This window comes from Melozone crissalis, unplaced genomic scaffold, assembly GCF_028551555.1.
Source record: "Melozone crissalis strain CALT ecotype California unplaced genomic scaffold, PUWL_Pcris_2 ptg000053l_1, whole genome shotgun sequence".
Taxonomy (NCBI): Eukaryota; Metazoa; Chordata; class Aves; order Passeriformes; family Passerellidae; genus Melozone; species Melozone crissalis.
The window spans coordinates 2,346,392-2,364,370 of NW_026535831.1; positions in this window are offsets into that span (position 1 = coordinate 2,346,392).

A 17,979-nucleotide genomic window follows, 5' to 3' on the forward strand; every position below is an offset into this window, starting at 1 on the left:
CCTGAGCCTGAGGACATGGTTTCCTCGGCCAGAGCCTTTGTGCAATTATCCCAAATCTCCAGATAGAGAAATTCTACTGGGCTTTCTATAGCCCCAAGCTTAATCAGTCTCGGTATTGCAAGACATAAATCTTTAAGCTTACACTCGATACCCCACTGCGCGTGAATCTGACTTACAACCTTCGCGATAGTGTCCATGCTCCTCGCTGGTCCGGGGGCGTCCCCCCCGCTGCACTAGGCCAGCTGTGCAGCCACCGGTCCCTCGTCCAGGCGATCCCCGAACCCCGGACGGTGATCGTGTCCCGGGTTTTCGGCACCAGATGTTGCCTTCAAGGCATGGCGACCTGGTTCTTAGTCCGGCACGGTGGCCCAAACCCCGGGGTCACTCAGTCCATGTGCTCCTGACACCAACGTGGTGGACAGCAAATGGCGTTTATTGAGGGGTCACACGGGTTTTTATACCTTGGGCAGTCAGTGTCATTTCTTTCTGCTCACGTCCGGCTGGGTGTGGCAGGTACCGGGCAAAGGTCTGACTGCAGGGGAGGGATGTCCTGACTGACTGTACAGGCCGATTTCTTCCGCACGCAGATCCCTGACTCTCCACACACAGTGAGCACCGTGCCCTGCCCAGCCGGGGCTCTCTGGCATGGAGCAGCAGCAGCGCCAGCACCGTTCAACCCGCTCCTGCCTTGGCTTCCCCTGGCACACAGAAGCCTCTGGAAATCAGCACCACCAGTGGCGTTCCCAGCTTGGAGCAGCTGCTGCTGGCGGGCAGATGCTGCCAGTTCGACTGCTGCCAAAGGGGAAGAAAGGCAGAGATGTACACCCACCGGAGCCCTGGGCATGTCCAATAAAGGTGCAAATATGTGGGGAGATTTGTTAGGAAGGACTTAATCTGTGATGCCAACAGTGGCTTCTCTCCTGGTTCTGTGTGTTCTAGACAAGTAATGCAATGGTTGGCTCAGACAATTAAGAAGTAGATGTTATATGGATGTTCAAATGTGTAGTGATGGTATTGTAATATATCCTCCCATAGTCCTCTTTCCCGTCCCCCTTGTAACAGCCTTGGGAGTCAGGGCATTTGGGGAGGGCTGGCTTGTGACCAGCAGGCAGGGTGTAACAACACCTGACCTCCAGTCAAGATGCAAGAAAGTAATCTCCACCAATGGACAGCAGAGAAAGAGTTGACTGACAGAACTTTTGGAGGGGCTAAGGGTATAAAAGGCAGAGCATCCTTTGTAGATGAGCACATGGCTGCTAGTCACAGAGACTCCCAATGCTGCAATTTTTCCTTATTCTGTCCTTTGTTAAAGTTTACTAAACCTTTAAAATTTTAAAAGTGAGCGTGATTTCTCACATCTGCAATGCTGTGGGCCATTTTCTTGGTCTGGTTTCCTTTGCTTGTGTCCCATCTGAGTGCTCAGTTGGGGTACAGGCTGTAGGTGCTTGGGGCACTCTTGGTGTCCCTCTTGGATCCCCTGAACAACAGGGTTTGGCCCATGAAAGGAATTTGTGCTGCTTTGTGACAGAGAAGAACTTCCCAGGCTCTTTTGTCTTTGCTGTAGGGAAGGCTGGTTATTGCTTTGCATAAATTCTCAGACTAACATGCTTTGTGATGCTTTGCTTTGTCATACTTTGCTTTATGATGTCAGGGCATGGTTGCCACCTTGTCATAGTGACATCAGAAGGTTGCCTTGGTGCATGGAAGGCCTGAGTGTCAGAGCAGCCCTAGTGCTTGCTGAAATCAGGAGAACTTTCCTGGTTGGTGCCTTTGTGAGTGGGTAGCTGCCCACTGACAAGAGCCTTGTGTTTTCTGGTGTTGTGGCAAACTCCAACAACACTGCTACCATGCTTCACCATCTGGCCATGGCAGCTTTTGCTGCTTATGATGTTTGTTTTTCTGCATATTACATCACACACTTTGTTTTTAAGTAGAGTTTTCCATTCTACTTAGGTTAGGGTGTATCCTAACGTGGCTTTTGTATGTCTTCCTGTGCTTTCTTGGTGGCTGAGTTTCTGATTTTGAAAGAGAAAGAGCATTAGGATTCCAGTGGTTTGGTAAAGCTCCTGTCAAGAGGTTCAGGCTAAAGAGGGGGTGTCTGTAGCCACAGGGGCAGTATTTGCAGGGGAACCTGCAGGGCTTCCATTCCCTCCACAGGAGAGTCTGTGGCAGCAGAGTCTGTCATTTCCTCAGTTTGCTGGGACAAGCAAGACACCTTTGAAAATGTAGACTGGCAGAGCTTCTTGGAAGGCCTTCTAAAAACTCTGCAGTTGTTCCCAGAATTCAGAGAAAGCTTATTTCTTTCTACAGTTTCTCCTGAAAGGATTTGACTGTCTAACTTGAGCTTTTGCCAAGTGCTAAAGTAGTGATTCCCTTTGCAAGGAAACGCAAACTCTAAAGCAGTGAGTGTCTGCCACAGCTCAGGGGGATTTTAGGGAAGCTTTTCTGAGCAACTGTTTCAAGCAAGTTAATGAGAATTGGTGCGTGCAACTGATTTAAAAAAAAAAAAAGGACCCAAAGGAGAGAATTTTAAAAGCTGTTTTATGTATTTGGTAGAACAGGAGCATTGAGTGTTAAAGAAGAATTTGCATTTTCTTGGTCATGTTTGTATTCATTTACTGGCTAAACAGGCCAAAGTGTAGGCACAACCAAGAATATTGTCCTGATCCCTTGCTGGCTGTGTGAATGAAATGTGTGTCCTGGAGGGATGTTGTGAAACGGGAAATCATCTCTGTTTGGGTTGACTTGTTCTGTGGGATTCAGAGGCCCAGGACGTTTTCTGACAGCATCTGATTAATTTTCCCTTCCCACTACAGGTCACCTGAAGTGTGTATTCAGCAATGCTGGAGATCCTGAGGTGAGTGAGAAAGGAACATTTCATGTTCCTGGTGCTTAAGAATTGTAGAGCAAGATGAGAGCTTGGCCAGTAGCAATAGAGTGTAGAGGGCCAGCTAGGAAGGCTGAAAGAAAATCCATTTTCATGCCTGCAAGAAAAATAATGAAGTCAGAAATGGATATTTTTAAATTTCTGTATCACAGCTTTGAAGAACTACAAACCTAGTTCTGCTTGCTGACAGCAGATAGGGTGGAATATTTCCATAAGAGCAATTTCCTGTACAGTTGAATTAGACCATTTTAATTTAGTTGGAGTCCCTTAGAATTCTCTTCCTATCAAACTTTATGATGTCTACTTAGAAGATGTGGTTATAGAACAGGAAGGCCATCTTCCAATGGTGCCATCTTCCAAGTGAAATGGGCACCTTTGTGGCTGGGGAGCTGCATGGGCCAAAAGGACGCAGGGCTGGTGGCCTTGAGCAGCTGAAGATGAGGCAGCGTGGGGCCAGGGGGCCATGAAGGCCAAGGGCATGGTGGCCTGTGTCAGCAGCAGTGGGGCAGCAGGAGCAGGGTAGTGAGTGTGGCCCTGTGCTGGGCAGCGCTGCGGCCACAGCTGGAGTGCTGTGTGCAGCTGTGGGCCCTGGGAAGCAGAAAGTCATGGAGGGGCTGCAGCGTGTGCACAGAAGGACAGGGGAGCTGGGCAAGGGGGTGCAGCACAAGGCCAGTGAGGAGGTGCTGAGGGAGCTTTAGCCTGGACAATGGGGGCTCCTGAGGGACCTTCAGGCAGACTTCCATAGATCCCTGCCTTAGATCCATAGAGCCAATGCTCAGCACAAGGGCTGTTTCCCTGCCAAACATCCCTTCACTGCATCCAAGTGCTTTAGACACTGGAGTAGGTAACACTTTCATATTTTGTTTGTTTATTTGTTTGGTTGTTTGCTAGAAGGAGAAGCCTTGTGTAATTTCCCCTTCTCCAGGGAGCTTTTTCTCAATCTTTCCTGCCCTTTTCCAGCACTTTTCCAGCAGAAACACATCACTTTCAGGGTAACGGCTCCCATGTCTTTTGGCAGCCCAGGGAATCAGTGTGTGTTGTGTCTGGGAATTGAGCAGGAAATCAATGCCCTTGCATTCCAGCTGGTGCTCAGAGATTAGAGGAGCTAGGTGGGGCTGGGCTGCATTTCTGACTCCAGCCACTTTAGCACCATCAGTGTGGTCGAGTCCAAGCGAAGAACTTGCCCGAGCACAGATGCACAAATAGTGCAGTTCCTAGTGCAGTGCTCTGGGTTTGACAGCATTCCATAAGGACCCACACATGGTCCAGATTCCCCAGGAGTGTGGGTTACTGAAGCAACAGGAGAGCAAGTTCAGGATGGCTGCTGATCAGGGCACTGCTACTGAGTGCTGATGTGTGTAGCGACAGAAAGGACAGTATTGATTCAGGGTGACCCCCACATGGCGAATAATGTGCTTTGACTCTATGATTTAGAAGGTTAAACAAATGCTTTCTTAGGCTATGTTCTAGTACTATTCTAGTACTATATTCAAACTATACTAAAGAGATACGATACTAAAAAGCTACTAAAGAAAAACTCGTGACTGTCTCCAGACAGTCACAACACAGCTTTTATCTAATTAGCTAATCAAGCTAAACAACTATCACTAAAATCCAATTAACAAATCACTTTCACTAAACAATCACTATAACACATTCTACATGTACTAAACAACAAGGACAGCCAGTAGAGATAATCATTGTTTTCTCTTCTTTAAGTTTCTCACTACCTTCCCTTTAAAAAAACCTAGGAGAGAGAATTATATATCTCTCTGTTCAAAGAATGTAAATACCACAGTACAGTAAAGAGAGATTATAAAAGTGAGATCTGTCTATCTATCTGTCTATTTGAATCTTCCTGGCTCTGCTCCAAAGCAGTGGAAGATGCAAAGCTCACCTAAAGGCATCCCTTCAGGAGAGGAGTACAGACAAGTTCCATTGACTGATCCTGAGCAGGCAGAGATGTTTCCCCCTCCAGAGATGGTTGTTTTTTCCCCTCAGGTTTTCCTCCTCCAGCCTCTTGTGCCCTGAAGCCTTCTTTTTATCCTTTAAATTTTTGCATGTCCTAAGGGAGTGGAACTATCCCATGCTGTAGCTGGGGTCTGGTGACTTTGCTCATACATGCATTACATGACACATGGTTTCCTTCACTGGCAACGCCAGGGCTGTGTAAGTGCATTCGTTAATGGGGCCTTTTGAGAAACTCTGTTACTGCTGGTCAGAATTCTCAGTTGACAAAAGAGGGAGAAGAAACACCTTGGTCCTCCTCCATATGCTGAGATGGCCATAGAGGTTCTCTGACTTCCATCAGAGATCTTTGCATGCATCCTCATCTCCTGAATGACCCGGTTTTCTAACAAGAGTGTAGATGTCAGGAAGGAGGAATGCTGGTGCAGGCCTGAAGAGAAGGTGAACCTCAGAAGTGTCTCTCACAAGGAGTGAGCTCACCCAGGAAGCCACCTGCAGTGCCAGGATGGAGCTGTGGGACAGGACGGGGTGTCAGTCACTACTTAAAGACAAACAGGACATGGCAGAAGCAGAGGGAGGCCCTCACCAGACCCTTGAGAAATGCCACAGCTTCCCTGTCAGCTGCCTGAGAGGCTGTTGGAGCTTCAGTCCCAGATGGCCCCAGATTGTAGGGCCAGGGTCACTTTGGAATTTGTGCCTCCCCATGGGCAGAGAATGACCCAGGAGAGCAGCAGCACAGTGCTTTCGGAACGTGTGAGCCCAGCAGTCTTTGAGTCTTGGCCCACAAAGGGCATATGGGAAGTTGAAACCCATCTTCCCTTGCTTTCTGTGCAGGTGTGCTCCTAGAGAAAGAGCAGGAGCATACTGCCTCATCTGAGATGCCATGCCAGACTCAGGGAGAGCTGTTCCCTGCCCGAGAGCAGGAAGAGCAGCTCAGGCAGCAGGTGGAAGAGCAGCTCTGGCAGCAGGTGGAAGAGCAAGAGGAGAATGGCCAGGTAAGTCTGAGTGGCCAGGTGACAGAGGGAAGGCCAGGAAGAGGGGCATAAACCAGAGCTCTTGGGTCTGAGGAGGCCAGGAGTCCAGAAGGCACTGAAAGCACAGAGCCTTGGAATCTGCAGAGATCAGCACCAGGACAGGATGCTTACAGTGCAAACAGAGCTGGGTAGGGGAGAAGAAAGAAGGGGCTGAATACATGGGATTTTGAGGATAAAAGAGGGAAAAGCTGGGCTTGATGGCAGCTCTCAGTCCCTTGCTCTGCTTTTGTGTGTACAGAACATCAAGGCAGAGCCACAAGCAGAGCTGCCTGAAGCTCAGAGTGCCATCATGGCAGTGAAGAGGAGGAATGAAGACATCCAAGAGAAAAAGAATCTCCCTATGCAAAGGGGCAATCAACAAAAACAGATGAATGAAGGAATGGCAGCCACTCCACTCATGAAAGAGTCCTTTTCATTGTCGTTTACAGAAAATTGACAAACAGATGCAGGCACAGCTGCAGGAAACTGAGGCTAGGATCAAGGCAAGGAAGAAGAGGCTAGACAAAAAAATTAAAATCATCAAAGCGAAAATTAATCGCCTCCTTCAGGAGCAAAAGGCTCTAGAAAAGCAAGTGAGTGAAATAGCAATATTTCACTGCAGTCACCCAAGGGGTGGTTTCTGCCCTCCTTGCCTTTCCAGTGCAGAGCAGCAACGGGGTGGGTGATGCCTCTGAGTGCCATCCTGATGAGGCCTCTGTCAGAGCTGCTCTCAAGGACATTTCCTGCTCTGCTGGATCTCAGCTGTGTCTCTAGACAGTGGCACTACTCCTTTGGCCATTTAGCCAGCAGTCATCCAAATGAACTCCTGCTGGCTTCTTCCAGGTGACCTTGTTTCTTGAGGTGTTTTTGCAGGTGAACATGGTCACTCACATAGACTTGGAATACGAGCTACAAGCTGTCTGTATCTCTTGTGAATAATCTGCTCCTGTCCTTTTCTTTACTTTCTTTCCAGTTGATGACTCCTGGCTGATAGGGACAAGCTGTAGTCTCTGACTGCTTTGTTCTGTTTGACTGGAGGTGGAAGTGTCGCCATCCTACCTGGCAGCCTGCAGAGAGTTCCAGCAAATGACAGGCAACCAAGAGCCCCGAGGCTGGCATGAGGCCCAGGAACTGACCCATCCAGAGATGCTACAGGATAAGCACGTCCCGAGGAAGGTGCAGAAAAACAGAATTTCATGGCAGGAGGTAGAACATTAGAATGAGGAGCTGCAAATGTATCTGCAGACCTAGGAGGGGGAAAGGAGTCTTTGGGAGGAAGTGGAGCGGTTGTTGCTGCAGACATCCTTTAGAACAAGAAACTGGCTATGAACTCGAGTAAAACCAGCCTTTGCTTTTGACCATTTGGTTTCACAAGTGGACATCCAAAGCAATCCAGTTGAAGAGCTCTGCATGTGGCTGACAGCAGCTTCCTAAGGGCTTGCATTTCAAATGGCAATCTCTCTGTCCTGCAGGTCTGTGTCCTGCAGGTCTGCGGCATTTACAGCACAGATCTCCTGTGTGGGCTGGCTTTCACTGCAAGATCTAAATGGCTTCTCCTTTCTCTGCTTCTCCTTTGTTTCTAGGACTTTTGGAGATGTTTATAGAGCACTGGACACTGCCACAGGAGGAGAGGTAAATGTCAACAGCCCCTGCAAACTCTGCTGCTCTCAAGGGCTTTCCCCTCTGGTTTGAGCTGTAGCTGGAGCTTTGGGCAGAGCTGTGCTGAAAAGGCACAAGAAGCACAGACTGGTGCCAGCCCACAGAACACATTTGGGACTTTGTCCTCCTCAGCTGCCGGAAGGAAGACATGGAGGGCAGCGGTTCCTTTCAGAGAAGGACGCGCTCACTCGCTCTTCATTGCTAAAACAAAGGTGGTGCCTTTGAGCACCTCACCACTCTTTGGGGCTACAGCTTCAGAGTCCTGAATTCTCATTTTTGGCCTCCAGCAAATCCACCTGAAAGTTATTGGTAGTTCCGTAGCCACCTGCAGTGTTGCACTTGGGAACTGCACATAGGGAGAGATCTGCAAGGGGTCCCTGAAAGCCCTAAGCCCTGCCCATATCACAAGATGTATCCACAGAGTATTAAGGCATGGATTACTTCTTCTGAGTCCCAAACAAAGCAGAGAGTGTGGTCAGAGGTTTGTGGGTGATAGTTGAGACACTGCTGTTACCAAGTGTTCAAGGCAAAATGTCAGTGGCCCCACGTGTCCTGTAACTGGCTCCCAAGGGAGCAGAGAAATGGGCTGTTGGAATGTCAGTTCCTAATTACTGCAGTGCCTAATCACAAGGCAGTTTGGCACAGCTCAGCTGTGTCATTGCAAAATCACTCGCTCCACGTGCCTTGTGGTCTTGTGCCACCAACCTCTCAAGTTACTAATTTTCAATGTCATTTTAGGTGGCCATAAAGAAAATACAGCTTCAAGGACTGAGGAAGAAGGAACTAAAAGTCAACGAACTCATGGTCATGAAGGTGAATAGAAATCCCAACCTGGTCAACTGTTTAGACAGGTGAGTTGTGCTTTTGTCCCATGAATGTTTGTTCACATATTGCAAACATGCAAGGTAAAATCCCACTTTGGTCACTGGCAGAAAATAGAGCTGTAATTATTGGCTAATTATTATTGCACTTTTCATCTCCAGTGGATGGGAAGAGATTGCATTTTGTCTGCATGAGTCTTCACTGGCACATGGTATTTAAAAATTGTTCAAAAACCTGGATGAGTCGTGTCTTACTAAATTAATGATCTCTATAGTCACAGCCACCACTTTGTTTTGGAGCTTGATTTTTTTAAAGTGTCTTCTTACATCCAGGTAAACTAACAAGGATTTCCCTTGGATTGTTGCCACTGTTTTCCATTGCTATGCATGCCAGAAAGACTAGGTGCTTTTTTCCAGAAACACCGTGCATGACAGGTTTTTACCTGGGCTGTTACTAAACTGCACATTTTGCTTGCTGCCCATCTAAGACATCTCCTTTTTCGCAGCTGTGCCCTTCTCCTTGAGACTGCACAGATGGCAAACAATGCACAGCCAAGAGGGAATGTCTATTCCTTTATTTTGTCTTTGTCTCAAAGGGACCTGAAAAGAAGAATCAACCCGTCTTTTCCAAACAGCAATCTAGCCATTTACATTCATCTCCCCGCCCTTGTTTCCTTCTTTCAGCTACCTTGTGGGTGAGGAACTCTCCCTGGTTATGGGGTACATGGATGGAAGCACTCTAAGCGATGCCATCAGCAAGACCTACCTGTCGGAAGAAGAGATGGCAGCCATCAGTCAGGAGGTCAGCAATCCCATCTGTGTTTCCAAGGGCTTGGGTAGGATTGTCTGGGAGACAGGAGCTCAGAGCTGGAATGATTTCCTGGGCGAAGCTTTGTTTCTGTGTTGCTGGTATGCTATGGGCAAGTAAAAGCATCTCAAGTGAAAGGCCTGCCAGTGCCCCTGCACTCCCTGTACTCAGTGCCAGTACTCTTATCTCCTGCTTTTGTATTCTCACTCTGTCTCTTGTATTTGTATTTGCTGTTCTCCACCTTGCCTCTCTAAATGTTTGCCTGGAGTCTGTCTTCACTGCATTCCTTGCCTGTGAAAGCAAAGGTGCTGGTGGCAGGATTTGAAATGATCAGCAAAGAAAAAAGACTGACTTCCCACAGTCCTCAGCTAAAAAGGATAGTAGTGCAGCCAAAATGCTCTTTGCTTCCGGAAGGTAACTGGTGTGATACTTCCAAGCCTGTGCTAAGGCCAGCCAGAAAATCTTTCTCAGGCAGCCTCCCACCCAAAAGTGATCCGCTTCACACCAAAGGGAGGGACTTTTCCTTTCTTGACAAAACCCCACCTTTGTCCTCTGCATGGAAAAAGCACATCCACTGCAGTAGGAGTCATCCTGGCTGGTTTGCAGGGGACAGCCTACAACAGCAGGTGCTGTTGCTCTTTCAAAAGCTGATGTGCCTTTACTTAGAAAGGTCCTGCTCTGCAAGTGTTGGAGCAGCAAGCTCTTCCTCTCAGTGGCCATTACTGTTCTGCCATTACTCCCCATTCCCCTGGAGAAGGAATGTTTTAGATTCTTTGTTTCTTTTCTTGTGTGATGAAATCACATCCCTCATTTTTGCCCTCCTCTTTCTGTTTTCTCTCTCAGTGCCTGCAAGGACTGGATTTTCTTCATTCAAACCATGTCATCCATCGAGATGTGAAGAGCAGCAAGATCATTCTCAAAACCAACGGCTCTGTCAAGCTGGGTCAGTATATCCTTGGTCAGGTGCAGCGTTCCAGGGATGTGGGTGTGGGGCTGCTTGGAGTGACAGCCAGCTCCCCAGAAATGGTGCTGGTGGCAGTGCAGGGACCCGTGCTGCGAGCTGAGGGCACAGTTGCACTGTGCACAGAGATATAAGGAACAACAAGCAGTCAAGAGTGGCCTTGCCCTGTGTGTGTCCCTTCCAGACAGAAGGAGCTACAATCTAAAGCTTCAGGGGAATGGAGTCCACTGCTGTGAGTAGCATTAAGAAACCTGGGATTTTTTGGAAGTGGCCAATTCCATACTCCCTTGGCTAAAGCCCCAAGGAAATCGAGCGTGGACAGTTCTCCAGGAGATTCAACAGCACATCCTTAGCCTGAGAGTGGGGAATTATTTTGCTTGGTTTCCTAATTGGAGCTGGCTTTCATGGTTTGTTGTTTTCTCCACAGCTGACTTTGGCCTCTTTGCTCAGCTCAGCCCTGAGCAGGGCAGACGGAGCTCTGTGGCTGGCGCTGCTGGGTGGCTGGCGCCTGAAGTGGTGACAGGTCAACCATATGGCCCCAAAGTGGACATATGGTCTTTGGGAATCGTGGGCATCGAAATGGTGGAACGAGAAGTTCCTTGCTGGAATGCAACTCCTGTCTTGGTAAGGTGCAAATACTCACTGATCCCACTGTCTTTCTCACCTGTCCCATGTTCTTTGTGCCATTGGACAAAATCCCATTGCCATCTGCTGGCACCACTTCCACCAAGGTCTCCTTCTAAAAATGCCCCTGCAACACATCAGCATCTGCTGTAGCTTTGGTTGTATCAGAAAGGGAAGTGGCAGTTCAGAAACCTAACCAGTTCAGAAACCTGCCATTTTGGCCTCCAGCCATGCCTGACATTTCTCACTTGTTTTTTGAACAATGTTGGAACTCTGTTTCTGAAGGACAAGAATTTTTCAGTGAAGAGGGTAGACATGTGATAAACATCCTGAGAAATGGATGTTAAACCTTCCCAGTTTCAATTTTATAGAAAACATAAGAAAAAAAGGAAAAAGAAAAGTAAACAAAAAAGAAAAAGATAAAAAAACCTACTACCAAAGCAATGCCCAAGCAGTTCTGCTTGCTTTGTCATTTTTTAAACACAGCTCTTCTCTTCCATTCTTTAGCATCTTTTCCAAATCCTGTGGGTCTTTGAAACTTTCAGGCTTTCAAGTCATCTGTACATTGTTCAGTCATGTGTGTGGGTGGCCTGGATAAGTGTAGGATGTGTTTTTCTCCGACTGCAGTTAGAATTGTTTGCCAAGCTCTTGGCTGTATTTTGGTACTTTAACAAGTTGATGAGCTTGCAGGCAGGTGCCTGGGCTGGGATCCAGCATGGGCAGTTGACACTGGTGCTGTGTTTCTTTACCACAGGAGCAGGGCCATCCCTGGCCGGCACAGTTCTAACGACAGGGAGGACTCCAGCTCCCCACCATGGCCAGTGGCTGAGCTCAGCTGAGACTCAGGATAAAACCCTCTTTGTCACCTCTGGTGATGTGGGAAAAGGAAAGAAAGCCACATAAATTATTTGTACACAAGGGGAGTGCATTGCCATTTCTGGCTTTGAAATTCTTCTTTGGGTTAAAGAGGATAATAGCAAAGTCTCTTTGGTCACCATCTATTTTAGTGACACAAGCACAGAGTTATCATGACAGTGGTGGGCATTTTTATGGACACTCCAAGGCCTCTTGCCATTGTTATTTTTGTCTATTTGAGTTGGATTCTTCAAGTTGAGGTTTGAATAGTTCCAAGTCAGTGTCTTATGTTTCTAAATACCATCTTGCAAAAGCAGAATGAGTTCTCTCCATCTGACTGGTCAGCGTGTTAGAGCTTGGTTCCACATGAACCACACTGGATCAGCCGATGTCTTGCCAATCTACACTGTAATTCCTTGGCCTGAGGAGTATCAGAAAGACCTGTTGAGCTCCATGGACACTATCAGCTGCATGGAAGTGAGCATCCTTGGCCTTGCTGAAGAGACTGAAGCTCAGCTTAGGTTAGACGCTCTTGAGCAGGAGAAAGGCTGGAATCATCAGGTGTTTCCAGACGCCTGCGTGCCCAGAGGGACTGAGTTTTGGGGAGCAGCTGGATGTTTCTGCACATCATGGAAGGCGATTGCCAGACAGCTCAAGCCTCACCACAGGCAAACACTCCCCAGCTCTTCTCAGGCAACATTTGCTTTGGGTTTCAAGTTGTTCCCACTTGTCTGTCTGTGAAGATGCCCCTAAAACAACAAGGCAAGCCTCTCAGAACTGGTGTAACATTTCCATAAATGAAAAAAGAAGCCCAAACACAAGAAAGTTTCTAAGGCACTGGTTTTTAGAGAGGAACTTAACCCCCTGTGCAGTTTCTTCTCACTGGGAAACATGCCTGAAACCTGGGCATGAGGGTGTAAAGGCCACAGAGTCTCTTCTGCTTCTTGTGCAGTGCTGCTGAAACACTCAGTGACCGTGTTTCTCTCCTAGCCCAAGCCACATTCTGCACGTCACCAAGCCAGAGCCATGTGATGTGGAGAGCCTGCCAAAACCTCCCATTTGTTTCCTGACACTTTCTGGGATGGGCTACCATTCATGCATTGACTTGAGTAGCCAAATGAGCAGAGGGTGACCATAAGGATGGAACCTCTCCTTCTGATTTGACCATGAAAAGTTTTTTTTTTCCATGTAAGGAAAGCAGAAATTTTCAGACTGCTGAGAGACAGCGCTGCAGGTGGCTCCTGTGTGTCCAAGCAGATGTTTTCATCCCAGTACATTTGTGCATGCATCTTAATGTGTCTGTGTTGAAGATGAGATTCCAAATGTTTGTTTCCTTACCCAAGGAATACCTGGTGGATTTCCTTTCCTTCCTTCCAATTCCCATTGTTTTCAAGAACAAAGCAAAAAGCTTGATGAGTTTTGTTTTATGGCAGCTGTGCTTAAGGGACCAAGAAGCACTGCAGAGATACTTTTCATGTAATTACCCTTGGATACAGTAGAGTTAGTATAGCAAAGTCCTTCTTCCAAAAAGCCTCTCAAGCTGGTATGAATCCTCAGGGAAGGAAATGTGCTTGTGCTAATGTAGTTCCCACTAACTAGGTCAGTCAATGAAATCAGCTGCCAAGGCAAGATCTGTGGGGTGTTGGAAAGGCTGTGGCTGCATATGGGTTTGGGTTTTTGCTTGGTAACGGAAATTCGTCTCTGGGTCTCTGCCAGGGCAGAAACTGCCACTGCAGAGTGGAGCTAAACCAATGGGATCTGGGAGAGCAGTGACAGATGGGAAAGAAGCAGGTGGAGCCTGGTGTCTCCTTTTTCCCCAGCCTCAACTCCTGATAGCCACAGGAGGAAGACAAAAGCTGCAGCAGCCCAACCTATTTTCATCTTGCCTGTGGGACTTCCTGAGCTGCTGCCTGCAGACAGACGAGGAGCGGCGCTGGTCTGCCAAGGAGCTCCTGCAGGTAAAATGTGAAGGGCTTGCAGGTGAAACAGGGTCTGAGGGATGGGCTCCTCCTCCACTCAAGTCCAAGGCATCAAATGAGCTCCCTTCCTCCTCACCTCCACTCTTGCTGCTCTTCAAATGAAAACAGTGAGGAATCCTAGACTGGGCTGGGCTAGCAGGGCCCTGTAAATGTCCTGTGGTGCAAGTGTCCTGCAATGAGCAGGGATATCTTTAAAGAGATCAGGTTGCTCAGAGCCCTTTGCCACTGGAGCCGGAATGGTTGCAGGGATGGGGCACCTACAAGCTCTTAGGGCAACCTGTGACATGGTGGCACCATGCTCTAAGTAAACAAGTTCTTCCTTAGACCTACTCTGATTAGATGCCCTTTGTGTTTAAAAATATTTGTCCATATCCTATTGTAACTGGCCCTGTTAAAAAAGATGTCCCCCACTTTCTTCAAAGCCACTCTGAAGTCTTGGAAAGTGGCAATAAAGTCTCCCAGGGACCTGTTCTTCACAAAACTGAATAACTCCAGCTCCCTGTGCATTTCCTGAGAGGAGAGGCGCTCTGTCCTCTAACTATTTCTGTAGCCCTCTTTTGTAATTTCGTGAAGTGTTCAGTTTTATCTAATGGCAAAAGAATTGAAGTAGAGCAATGTGGGGTACAGAGACATGAAATGGTGGTGGAGGAACCCAGGGAAGCCAGTCCCAGCCTAGGGGTCAGAGATTTGGCTGTGGGCAGGAGGGGCTGTGGGGGGCTCACTGCGAGCCTCTGAGGGGCCCTGGTTTGTGCCTCCCAGCCCACCCTTAGAGGTTTCTGCCACGCAAACAGGGACAGCTGGGAGAGACTTGTCCCAGCCCCATCTGCTGCCTGGCACGCTCAAGCAGACGGGAACTGCGCCAGGGTTACTGCCAGGGTGTGTGGCAGAGAGGGAACTGCAGGGCCCAGTGCCACTGGGCTGGCCCTGCTGGGAAGGAAGATGCCATCCAGCACACGAGGGGCAAGGCATGGAAAGGCAGACACTGCTTTCTGTCCCTGTGGGAATTAGCACAGTGCCTGTCTTTCAAAGGCAGGGACCTATGTGAGCCATTGGAGTTTCCTGAAAGGAAGAAAACCCAGAGACAGAAAGCACCATTTCTAGAGCACTGGCAGGGCAAAAATCCCAAAAAGATAAAGAAACCTGAATAAGTGGATGAGTGGGATTCTGGGCCAGGTTTTCCTGTGATGGCAGGGTCCTGCACATGACTGCTGTGTAGCAGATGGTCCCATTGCTCCTCTTTCTGGGTCTTTCTAGGACCCAGAGCAATCCTGATTGAACCTGTGAAGTACTGACGTTGGAAAGTAATGGTTCACTGTTCTTTGTCTTTTTGTTTTTTGGTTTGGTTTTTTTTTTGGTTCATTTGTTTTGTTTTGGTTTTGGTTTTTGGGTTTTGTTTGGGTTTTTTTGTTTGTTTTGTTTTTGTATTTGTTTTTGGTTTTTGTTTTTTTTGTGAACAGCATCCATTTGTAACATCAGCTGAGGCTGCATCCACCCTGGCACCACTCATCATCTCAGTGAAGAGGAGGATGGAGAAGCAAACAGTGCTATAATCATATCAGGACCATTTTCTCCATAGCCATCTTAGAGTAGACTTGTAGAATAGGACTGTAGAGTAGGATTTAGAGTAGGATTATGTGGAGAAAAGACAAACGACTCTGCACAATTCCATGTGAATCAAGGAGAAGCCATTTATTGTGCTTCTAAATATGGTTTATAATCGCTTCCTATCCTATAGGTCTTTATAGTCATGCATTGTTTGGTTGGTTGCTGCATTTTGTCCACACATCTCTTGACAGGTACCTCTATTTTGTCCTGAGGTAAGCACGCATCTTTTTCTAAATCTAATTGGTAGATGCTGTAAGGGTCATTTTTTTTGGGTTGCTACCCCTTTGTCTGTCAAAAACTTTTCTGCTTCTTCTTTCTGCTCACAACATCACCTTTTTATCCACAAAGTTGAATGCAGCTTTATTAAAAACCTGACCTAGTCCTAGAAGGTTAGTTAGTTTAGTTAGCTCCAGAAAGTTAGGCTGGTTCATTTAGTGCCTGTCCATTTTTCTGTAAATACCACCCTACATGATTATGGAGTAGGGCTGTAAATAAATAAAGTTTCTGAAACTTTAACTTATCTGGAAGAATCCTTTCTTTCTTACCCTGTGAACAAGCTGAGCATTTCCTTCTGAGTTGTCAGCTGTCTCTTAAAGGTGCAAATGGCTTCTTTGGTGTTGTGAAAAGTACATATTACAGGACAGACTCTTCACAGATATTAAAAGAATATATATATATATATATATATATATATATATATATATATGCACATATATAAAAATATATATACATATATACACAAATATATATATATATATATACATATAATTAATATACTATATGTGTTATTGTCATGGTTTGACCGGAAATGGGACATCTGGGATATGTTGTTTTGCAGTGGTTACCAATGGGTGGTTGGAATTTAAGATGAGCGCCTAGTTTGACCAGTGCGGCATTTGGATCCGCCTCTTGAGACTACGAACCCAAGGGGTTAAAAGCAGGGCTCTTGCCCTTCAGAGCCCTCTTGGGATTTCCGGCGTGAAGGTGCTGCGTCTGCCTCCCCCGGCCCAGTTGCTGGCTGGGCTGGGGGAGGGGAGAGCCACGTGGCCCATCTACGGTAGGCCCGGATTCGGAGGAAGGGTGGCGGACCTTTGAGCGACCTGTTTATTCCCCCCCCCCCCTTTTGGAGATGGAGAGAATGCAGCCCGTGCTTGAACTGAACTGTTACCTTGAAACTTGATATCATGTGCCGGCAGGCAGCACGGCTGGGAGGAGAAAGGGGGGGGGCGGCGGGCAGTCCGGCCGCCTGGGAGAGCTGAAAGCCTCACAGAACATTACCTTTCCTAGGAAAGGAATAGGAGTGGAAGATGAAGGAAGAAACCAGGCCAGTAAGGGGGGTCTGGCAAAGGGAGAAGAGAGATGTTGAAGGAATGGAGGAAGATGGAGTGGCAGTTTTTGCTGGACTCTTTTTTGTTGTATATCCATGGACTTTTTCTTGGTGATGCAGAGGCTGTATTGCAGGGGGAAGCAGAGGCTCGGCGTCAAGAGAGTTTGGTTTTGAGACCCCTCGGCCCCAGGGGGTATAGAAGACATGGGGGGGACAAAGGTCCCAGGGATGTGACTGTGCTCTGCTTGGAACGAGACGAGGCATTCTTAAAAGGCCCTGAAGGCAGGCCCCTGCCCCATCCCATGCCTGGTGGTGAGAGCACCTTGGCATGGAAAGGAGATGTCACGAGATAGCAAGATACCGGGCGGATTGCTGATTGTGACAAGAAGTCCGTGGCACAAGGAAGGACTCCGTCTATCCCTTATGAGCTGAAGATTTGATTTTTTTTTCTAAAGGGTGGTGCCAGACCGAGTGTGGATAATTTTTTGGAAATGTAAATGTGTTTGGGAATTTGGTGGGAGGAGGATAAGGAAGTGTTTCTGTGTAGCTTTCATTCTCCTTGTGTTTTTTTTTCCTTGTGTGTGTGTAGTTTAGTAATTGTGTGTGTAGTTTAGGTAATAAACTTCTCTTTATGTTTAAGTTGGAGCCTGCTTTGCTTATTTCCTGGCCACATCTCACAGCAGATATCAGGTAAAGGGTATATTTATGGGGGCTCTGGCTTTGCCAGGCCTAAACCATAACAGTTATGTTGTCTTATTTAGCAGTACTGTATTTTTTAAAGTAGTGTGGTACTTTGCGGTGCGATGTCATGGTTTGCCTCAGATACCCCAGGTTCCTCCCTGATAATTCCCTGCCAGGTGTGTCAATCATCCCTCCTTTCCACACCCTGACCCCTGCTGAGCGCTGTCTGTCAATCCTGGCATTCCAGAAGGGCATCGAGTGATTGGCAGAATTCAAAAGATGCCCTCCCCTCCTGGAAGGACATTGGGCCATCCAGGTGTCTTCTGTCCCTTGAGACTTCCCCCCCTGTACCCTGTTGGTGGTCCCCCGTGTTCCTTCCCTGTCCCTCTCCCCTGGGTAAAAGGGCGAGCAAACCATGCGTTTGGGAGTTCTCCTGGAGCCCTTGCTGGATTCAGAGGCCTGTGGGCCAGGAATAAAACTCTGGATCGAAACCCTCCATCAGAACAGACTCCTTTCCTTCACCTCACCTTAAAGCTTCTCCACCAAAGGTAAACCTGAGCTCCTGCATGCCCAGACTTGCCTCCAAGCGCCTAGCTGCAGCATCCAGCTAGCCAAAAGCGTTTCTGGGGTAAAATTCCACAGTTGCCACTATTTGGTCAAGCAGCAAAGGCCAGACAAGCTCATGTACATCCCGTCTGGCTATATTGGTAATTATTTCAGTGGTAAATACAGTTTTGGGTTATACATTATGTAAAATAGAAACTATGCAATGTAAGATACTATTTTAACTC